The sequence below is a fragment of the Suricata suricatta genome, chromosome 7 (genome assembly GCF_006229205.1).
Source record: "Suricata suricatta isolate VVHF042 chromosome 7, meerkat_22Aug2017_6uvM2_HiC, whole genome shotgun sequence".
NCBI classification, from domain to species: Eukaryota; Metazoa; Chordata; class Mammalia; order Carnivora; family Herpestidae; genus Suricata; species Suricata suricatta.
The window spans coordinates 1,298,982-1,307,383 of NC_043706.1; the positions used below are offsets into that span (position 1 = coordinate 1,298,982).

At 53.9% G+C, this 8,402-nt stretch overlaps 4 non-coding genes across 4 annotated transcripts; 2 read left to right on the forward strand and 2 right to left on the reverse strand.

Annotated features, from left to right (window-relative positions):
* Nucleotides 1-2,742: 2,742 nt before the first annotated feature.
* Nucleotides 2,743-2,815, reverse strand: TRNAM-CAU. The gene has a single exon. It is a non-coding gene; the product is annotated as a tRNA-Met (tRNA).
* Nucleotides 2,816-3,197: 382 nt separating this feature from the next.
* Nucleotides 3,198-3,279, forward strand: TRNAL-AAG. The gene has a single exon. It is a non-coding gene; the product is annotated as a tRNA-Leu (tRNA).
* Nucleotides 3,280-6,773: 3,494 nt separating this feature from the next.
* TRNAQ-CUG lies at nt 6,774-6,845 on the forward strand. Its single transcript has one exon. It is a non-coding gene; the product is annotated as a tRNA-Gln (tRNA).
* Nucleotides 6,846-7,070: 225 nt separating this feature from the next.
* Nucleotides 7,071-7,175, reverse strand: TRNAL-CAA. The gene is made up of 2 exons: nt 7,138-7,175; nt 7,071-7,116 (listed from the first exon to the last, which is right to left on the reverse strand). It is a non-coding gene; the product is annotated as a tRNA-Leu (tRNA).
* Nucleotides 7,176-8,402: the final 1,227 nt, after the last annotated feature.

The following is an 8,402-nucleotide window of genomic DNA, read 5'->3' on the forward strand; positions in this document are numbered from 1 at the left end:
TGCAGCCACATTCAGAGTCAATTAGCATTTTCTCGCCTACGTAAAATGGACTGCAGTGGACATCGAGTAACACGGGAAGGTTGCTCCGTGCATCTGTGATATGAATGGAGGAAGTGATCAAGTACCAATGACTGTGACCTCAGGCAATGATGGTCTTGCCCATGGGGTTGGCAGACGTGGGAACCCTGAGTTCTGATCAAAGCAGGCTATTTTCCTAAGCAAGTTTACAACATTGCAACACCTTTTACAGAATCGTGTACAGTACAAGGTGAGGTGAGAGTTCCTAGCTCTGTTTAATTTGTGTCCTTGTTACCCTTACTGAACTTGAATTGAATCTCTGAAAACCCTCTTCAGCCATTCACTTGTGAACCGACTCTTGAGGACAGCTGTGCTTCACTCAGGGACCCCTGCAACCAGCCACGTCCTTTACAAAGTGGGGGCAGTGACTCCGTTCTGGCCTAATTTTAGTTAAAAGAGACCAACAGGCACAGAATATGATCCTGGCACTATGTACGGGTTAGTTCCCTTCACAAAGACTCCAGCCGTCTCCGTTAGTGGGGACCTCGGTATTCGCCCACCGTCTTCCTTTACATTGTGCAGGAGTGATACCCCGTTTTGTGAGCTGAGACATTGGACCCTGAAGGTTAGGGGTAGGTTGCAGTCTCCCTAATCTGTCCGTGTTTCTGCATTAAACAACACCTTAGCGAAGGTGGAGTCTGATACCAGCAGACACGCCCGAACAGGGCCTTGAAACCTGGACCCTCAGATTAAAAGTGCGATGCTCTACTGACCGAGCGATCCAGGCCCCCTCATATGCCTGCTTTCCGCTTTGGCCTAGTGTGAAAAAAAGTGTTCTGTCCATAACCTGTGCGTTTTGTTTATTTTTTATTATGTTTAAATTTTTTTTAATGTTTTATTTATTTTTGATACAGAGAGAGACAGAGCATGAGAGGAAGAGGGGCAGAGAGAGAAGGAGACACAGAACCAGAAGCAGGCTCTAGGCTCTGAGATAGCTGTCAGTACAGAGCCTGATGCGGGGCTCGAACCCACCAACGTGAGATCTGACCTGAGCCCGAGTTGGAGGCCTAACCGACTGAGCCACCCAGGTGCCCCTAACTTTTCTTTTTAAACTCTGTCCATGTTCCTTTTCCTTATTTCCAACTCCATCTTCACTCCCTTGAATATGTATGGCTGCAGACTATTTCTGCCCCCGGGTCATTGGGGAAAAGTAACTTACACTTGTCAATCATCCAGCAAAGATTGTCCTGTGGTTCATTTTTAAGAATGTGTTTATTCAGGCCACCATTTAAAGGCAGTTAATAGACTTAAACCTGAATAAAGGGAGAATAGAGGTAGGAAATTTTTTTTAAGATTATGCACACTAGAACATAGAGCCCCCCCATCTCCAGTTTTGCCGAAGGTAAAGGGACGGGACCTTTTCAAGAGTGTAAGAGGAGACGTCTTTTAGGAGGTGTTGTCTAAACAGAGAATTGAAGGCTTGGTATAGAAGTTGGACAAAAACATGGCTCCCAAATTCCAGGAAGAGGCAAGAGCCCAACACCTTCAAAGAACAAAGCAGGCAGCGAACTTGGAAGAGAGTTGTGGGGCGGGGCGGGGAGTAGGCAGGGACACCCAGAGACCCACAGCCCCTGCGGTCATGGTGAGGAGTGTAGACCGGAGACTCACCCTGCAGCGATGCCAAGTTGCTGGGCTTTTTAAGCAGGGAGAAATGTGATCAGAGATGATCCTGTAAAGAGTACGCTGGCTTCCCATGAAGAATGGGCCAGAATGAGGCAAGGGGTGATGGGAACACACAGAGGCCACTCAGATTTGGCCCAGGGGCTCTGAGGCAGTGGCTGAAAGAATGGAGCACAGAACATGCTAGCTGCGGATTCCAAACTGGTTCAACTGACTGCATTCAGGTCACCTGACAAAGGTGTGGGACTGGGGGGAGTGGCAGAGGCCCAGCCCCAACGTCACAGCACAGAGAGGTCAAGGACACAGCTTTGACCAGTGTCTGGGGTATAGTAGGTGCTCAGTGAATGCCGGTTGAATATTTCTTACTCAATACACTGAGACCCTAAGAGCAAGATACTATCAATTATGTTCATTTTTGTGTGAGTCAGGTGCTTATCTTGACTCTAAATGTCACTTCCTGTGTGTTGGCTTCCTGTTTCTCTTTGCATGACTTAGAGTCCAGTAAACAGCAGGAGATGCAGAAAAAGGGGGACAATGTAATGAGACTGGGGAGCAGGTGGGTAGGATTCCTTTTTCTGTGGGATTGTCACTGGCGACCTGCTGGTAAGCAGTCCCAGAAGAATGTAACAGAGGACCAATCAGTGATTAATCAAAACGTACTGCGCCCATGATACACCTCTCACCCCCAACAGCCCTCCCCCCGCCCCTCCCTCTCTGCGCTCCGGAGTCAGGAGGTTTTGTAACAAAAACAATAGCCAAGCCTATCTGAAAGGCACTTAAAAAAAATCTCCTGGCTCTATCTGAAATCGGTATAAAAGAGAACTGTGAGCACTTTGGAGTATTTGGTTCTCGGTGGAAAGTCACTATTTTGTAACTGAACATCACGTGGTCCTATTAAACAACAGCGGATTGCCCATCAGTCTTAACAAGCAATTTCCTCGATTTAAAAAGGTACACAAGTGGGTGTGAAAGATGGAGGAAGAGGAAAGACTTGTCACCTTCCCTCCTTGTCCTGAGGTTCCTAAGTCTAGAGGGAAAAGTGTCTGCCCCCTCTGAGGTTCGAACTCAGGACCTTCAGATTATGAGACTGACGCGCTGCCTACTGCGCTAAGGAGGCACCTATACGTCACTTTTCACAAACTCCTACTACCGTCGCACAGGACCCGGCCGCGCTCCAAGTCCTCAGGCCCGGGTTCCCGATAGTCCGGGCGCGGTCGGGGCGCGCGCTCCTTTCTTTGCAGCTGCTGCTGCTGCTCCTCCGCGGCGGCTCCGGGGCCCGACCTAGACGGCCGGACTTGCTCCCTCCTGAGGCCGGGGGGCTCATTCCCTGCCGGCGCCTCGTCCCGCAGGGGTGTCGATCGGGTAGCGCCAGGAAGTCGAGTACGCGGGTCAAGCGCGCAGGCGGGGGACCGGGCGAAGGAGACCGGGGGCACCGGAGAGGGCAGGACCCGCGCGACCTTGACTTCGGGGAAGAGCTAGCCACCCCTTTCCCCCAGGGCGGTAGCGTGGCCGAGCGGTCTAAGGCGCTGGATTAAGGCTCCAGTCTCTTCGGGGGCGTGGGTTCGAATCCCACCGCTGCCACGTAATTTTACTGCTGTGCCTCCTGTTCTCCCCGCGACCGTCGCCGCGCTGCGCCCCGAGCACCGCCTGGCCTTTCAGTCCCTGGTGTCCACGCGCACCTGCCGAGCGGGCTGCGCCCCACCGCCCCGAGCACCGACGTGCGCACGCCTCCTTTTCACTCTCGTGTTTTAGAAAACGTTTCTTCGGCGCCTTCCTTATGCCCCGCGCTCTCGCGTGGGCGTCCTCTGCCCTCAAGGTCTCAGCTTCGAAGGTGCTTTCTCCAGGAAGCCTTCCTTGATCTGTCCCTCCGGAATCACACTTAGTCTCTGAAGACACGGAGGAACAGGAGTGAGGTCCCCTGCGCCGGCGTCTGGGAGGGAGGACAAGCGTTAGACACCTAACGGCCCCAAGGTGACACAACTTCTGCAGCGAAGGAGCTAGACTCGGAGTGACATTCCGGATACATTGTTATCAGGACAAAGAATGTAAGCGAACCTACGACACAAGGTACAGAGAAGGACGCACTTCCCACGGTTCCGAAGCTAAGGGTGTCGGAGGAGAGGCCCGGGGCGGGGTATCAGTTTCCCCTTAGACGCTTCTGTGAACCGTTAGAATGAGTGCATACGTGTCCCACGAGTCGAACAAGCTGGTTCATGAATTCATAAGTGAAGTCACGAAACCCCCAATCGGGTAAACACCGCAAAGGGGCCGCGCGGCGAGCCGGGCGGCGGCGGCAGGCCGGGTGCGGCCAGCCTCTCTTGGGGCCGCTCCCCGCTGTCACGGCCGTTCCTGTCGCCATGCCCCGGGCTCCGCCGTCGCTCAGTCCACCGCTTGGCATTTACCACACTTTTGGAAACTTTGTATAAGTTTTGTCAGATACACAACCATACTTCTCTTGCTTCCCGGTATCATGAAAACTAGGTAAATATTTGTGGTAAATTTCAATGAATAAATGTAAGAAAGAATAAGTTTCTAGTTTGTGAAGTCAGCTGAGGACCCAGGAGGACCCTGACCCCAGCTTCAGGCAGGGGCATGCGCGGGGAAGCCCCTTCCTTCCAACAGGACGCCCAGTGAACTCGGTGGTGGGCGCTGATGAGGCCACGCTGACCTGCTCTGTCTGGGTCCAGCCCTGTCCCCAGGTCACTGCAAACCATTCTGGTTTAGGTCACCAGAGACCTGACTGTTTCTGGATTGTGGGGCCCATCATCTCTCCCCCTGCCCCAAGTAGCTCCCCCTTGGCGTCTTCATTTGTTTGCATCCATGCAGCCTGCAACATTTGGGAACCACCCGTGGGCAATCCAAGGAAAGGGGGCAGACTGTTGAATTCCACACTCAAAAGTAAGCCAACCCCTGGCCTCCTGCCCTATTTTCCGGGTCTTTACCTGTTGTCCTTTCGTCTGGAATAAATGTGCTGCGATGGAGAAAACAGCCGTCATACCCCCCCCCCTTGCGTGTCCTCAGGAAGTAGGGTAAGCCTGCAGTTAGGCAGTGGGCTTCTGATACTCTGGCATCCCTTTCAAACCAGTGGACACGTTTTCTTTGGGAATACGGATGTGACTCATCCAAAAAATAATAAAAAAATTTTTAAAGATGCTGTCTGTGCTGGGGGGAAAGACTTGCCCTGTTGGATCCAAGACAGCTTAGACCATCTTGTAAGGCCGGGGGACTTGTGAAGAGGGGGAGTTACATGTGTGCACACTTAGGAGAACTTTACAGGCACCTGGCCAGAAGTCCTTGGGTTTCTCTGCTTCTCTCTGCACTGTATTTAATGAGCAGCTGTTTTGTGACAGGCATCTTGCTTGGTTGGAGAGCCAGCAACAGGATGAATTACAGAAAATGATTCAGGGATTCCTTAGCAACTCAGCCTTGGGAGACGACCAGAGGCACACTGAGAACATGACCAATACTTAATATTTAGATTGAGTAAACAAAGCTGAGCATTTCATGCTGCATATATGATCTCTTTGTTATGTGTCGTTCTTGTGGTTACTAGGTAAATCACGATATCTTAATAAAGCTAAGATTTTGAAAAATAAATGAGTATGTCTAGCACTATGATGTCCTATCTTGGTCACCGGCTCCCAAGGACACCTACGTAGCGGCCCACATGAACCCTGGAATGTCCACCAGGCAGCTGTGTTCCCAGCGCAAAACCCAAGCAAAACGGAACCAAAGACGCTCAGTCTTCCCCTTTAGACTTGTCAGATTCAGCCTACGCAGTGAAGGGAAAGGAAGCCCTCCCGGGATTCTGATGTGGGCCTATCCCACTGAGCATTCACGCTCACACCCTTCCGTTTACACTCTCAGGCAACAATCAGTGCTCGTGGATTCTATTCCCTACCAGACCTGGGGCTGTTGTGACAGCTGAGCATGGAGGTGCCAAGAAAGCCTAAAGTCGGGACAGGCATATTCACATATGAATACGTGAAGGTACAGAAAAGAGGTGTTACCTTTTTCTTTTCTCCCTTTTGAACGAGACAAAAATCCAGTTTGCCTTTGTGTGGCAGAAATGAAGGCAAAATCAAAACCACCAGATGTAAGAATATCCTTAGGACCGAGTGCTTTCCCTGACATTGAGGGCAAGAAACCTGGGGACTCAGTGGGGTGGAAGGTCAGTGCAAGCCCTCTCACCCCCCACCCCCCCATCTGCCACTCTTGTATTTGGCTTTTCCATCACCTTGAGGCTGGAAAGTGCAGAAATTTCTCCATACCCCAGAAAATGCCCTCCTAAATTAAAAAAAAAAAATCAATTAGGGGGAAGAGCCAGAGCTTGTTTAAAGTAGTGCTTCATTCCTCAAAAAACTAAAAATAGAACAATGCTACATCCATCAATAGCATCACTAGGTATTTCTCCCAAGGACACAGGAGTGCTAATGCATAGGGGCACATGCACCCCAATGTTTATAGCAGCACTACCAACAATGGCCAAATGGAAGGAGCCCAAATGTCCGCTGACTGATGAATGGATACAGAAGATGTGGTTTATAGACACAATAGAATACCACGTGTACTCTGGCCATGAGAAAGAAGGGCCAGAGAGCGAGAGTGACATCTGGCCATCTGCAGCAACGTGGATGGAAGTACAACATATTATGTCAGTGAAACAAGTCGGTCAGAGAAAGATACCGTATGCTTTCACTCACGTGGATCTTGAGAAACTTAACAGATGAACATATGGGGGAAAGGGAGCGGGGAAAAATCGTTATGAAGAAGGAGGGAGGGAGGCAGACTCTGTAAGAGACTCTTCAATACAGAGAACAAACTGAGGGTTGATGAGGGCGGGGAGAGGGGACGTGGGTGATGGGCACCGGTGGGGACGAGCACTGGGTGTTGGACGTAAGAGATGAATCGCTGGGTTCTACTCCTGAAATGAATACTACTCGGTGTGTTAATTAACTAGAATTTAAATAAAAACAATACAAAACTGGTAAAACGGTGCCTCGTTTTCAACCGTTAGGACAAAACCGCAGGAGGAAGGGCTCAGATGGATGGTGCACACGGCCCCCTCCGTGTGGGGTTCCATGGTGTAATGGTTAGCACTCTGGACTCTGAATCCAGCGATCCGAGTTCAAATCTCGGTGGAACCTTCTTATTTCCTGTCCTTTTACGTGACTTCACTCCTGGGCCTGGATTTTTGCGGCCGGCCGCTCGAGAAAGGTCGCTCACTGAACAAATAGGACGCGGGCTGGCCGCGCGGTCGCGGCACCAGTTACCAGCGGGGCCGGGGGAGGAGACCGACCGACTTCGCGGCGGCCTCACGGTCGCAGAAGGAAAGGGCAGCGGAGTCTGAGACCAAAAGTTGGAAAAGGATGTGTCAGAAGTGGGATTCGAACCCACGCCTCCATGCGGAGACCAGAATCCTCGGCAGAGGAAGCGGAGCTTGAGTCTGGCGCCTTAGACCACTCGGCCATCCTGACACCCGGATAGAGCATGGTGCGCGAACAGACTCTTTCATCGCCTCAGGCGCGCGCCCCGTGCGCGCCCCCGGGGCCCGGTGCTGTGTGGCGTCCGTCCCGGAACTGCAAGGAGCTGTGCCCCTTCCTCGGCGGGTCGCGAACTCTGAGCCCCGGAGGCTTTGCTCCCCGCGGAGGCTTCGATCGGGTCCTTCCCCCGCGCGCTGCCCTCCCTGCTCCGCGGGGACCCCAAGGCGCAGGACGCTGGCGCCCGAAAGACCCCAACTGGCCGTGGAGAACCCCTCCGTCTACCAGCGGCGCGGCCGGGTCCCGGGAAGCACGGGGTGGGCGAGCGGGTGTAGACCTGGGGAGAACACCGGCGGGTCGGGGTAGACTGCAGCGGGTCAGGTGGGGCCTGAGCCGCCCGTGGCTGCGGAGCGGACGGCGGGAATCCGGCGCGGCGGGAGGGGGACGCGCCCCTGGGCTCGGGCGCCCCCTGCCCGCAGACCCCAGAGCTCCAGGGACGGTCCTGTCCTCCCGGAGCCGCGGGGACCGTCCTGTCCTCCAGGGGCCGTGGGGACGGTCCTGTCCTCCCGGAGCCGTGGGGACCCTCCTGTCCTCCAGGGGCTGTGGGGACGGTCCTGTCCTCCCAGAGCCGCGGGGACGGTCCTGTCCTCCCGGAGCCGCGGGGACCGTCCTGTCCTCCCGGAGCCGCGGGGACGGTCCTGTCCTCCCGGAGCCGTGGAGACCGTCCTGTCCTCCAGGGGCTGTGGGGAAGGTCCTGTCCTCCCGGAGCCGCGGGGACCGTCCTGAGTCCGCCTGGGGGCCGGCGCAGGGCTGTGCTGGCGACACGGAGCAGACCCCGACCTCCGGACGCCCCGCATCCACACGGCCAGGTCCCAGCACAAACCCGCTCCACCCCAGAGATCCCGCAAGCCGGGTTCGTAGTCCTCACTGCGAACAGGAACCGTCACGTGTTTGTAAAAATATTTCCAGAATAAAGACAAAAACATCAGGCAGGAGACAGAACAAGAACGAAGGCGAAACAAACGTGCGGGAAACTGGATTTTTAAAATCCTGATTAAGTCTTGAGTGACGTAAGAAACAGCATTGGTGACCAAGGAGACGAGGGGAAGTCCGACCCTGGCGGCAGGGAAATTCAGTGATTTCCAAGAGAGCCAGTGGGAGCCTCCAGGGAGGTGCGGGGCTCGCGGGACGCCGGCGAGGCCGGCGGGGGAAGAGCGGGGGGAG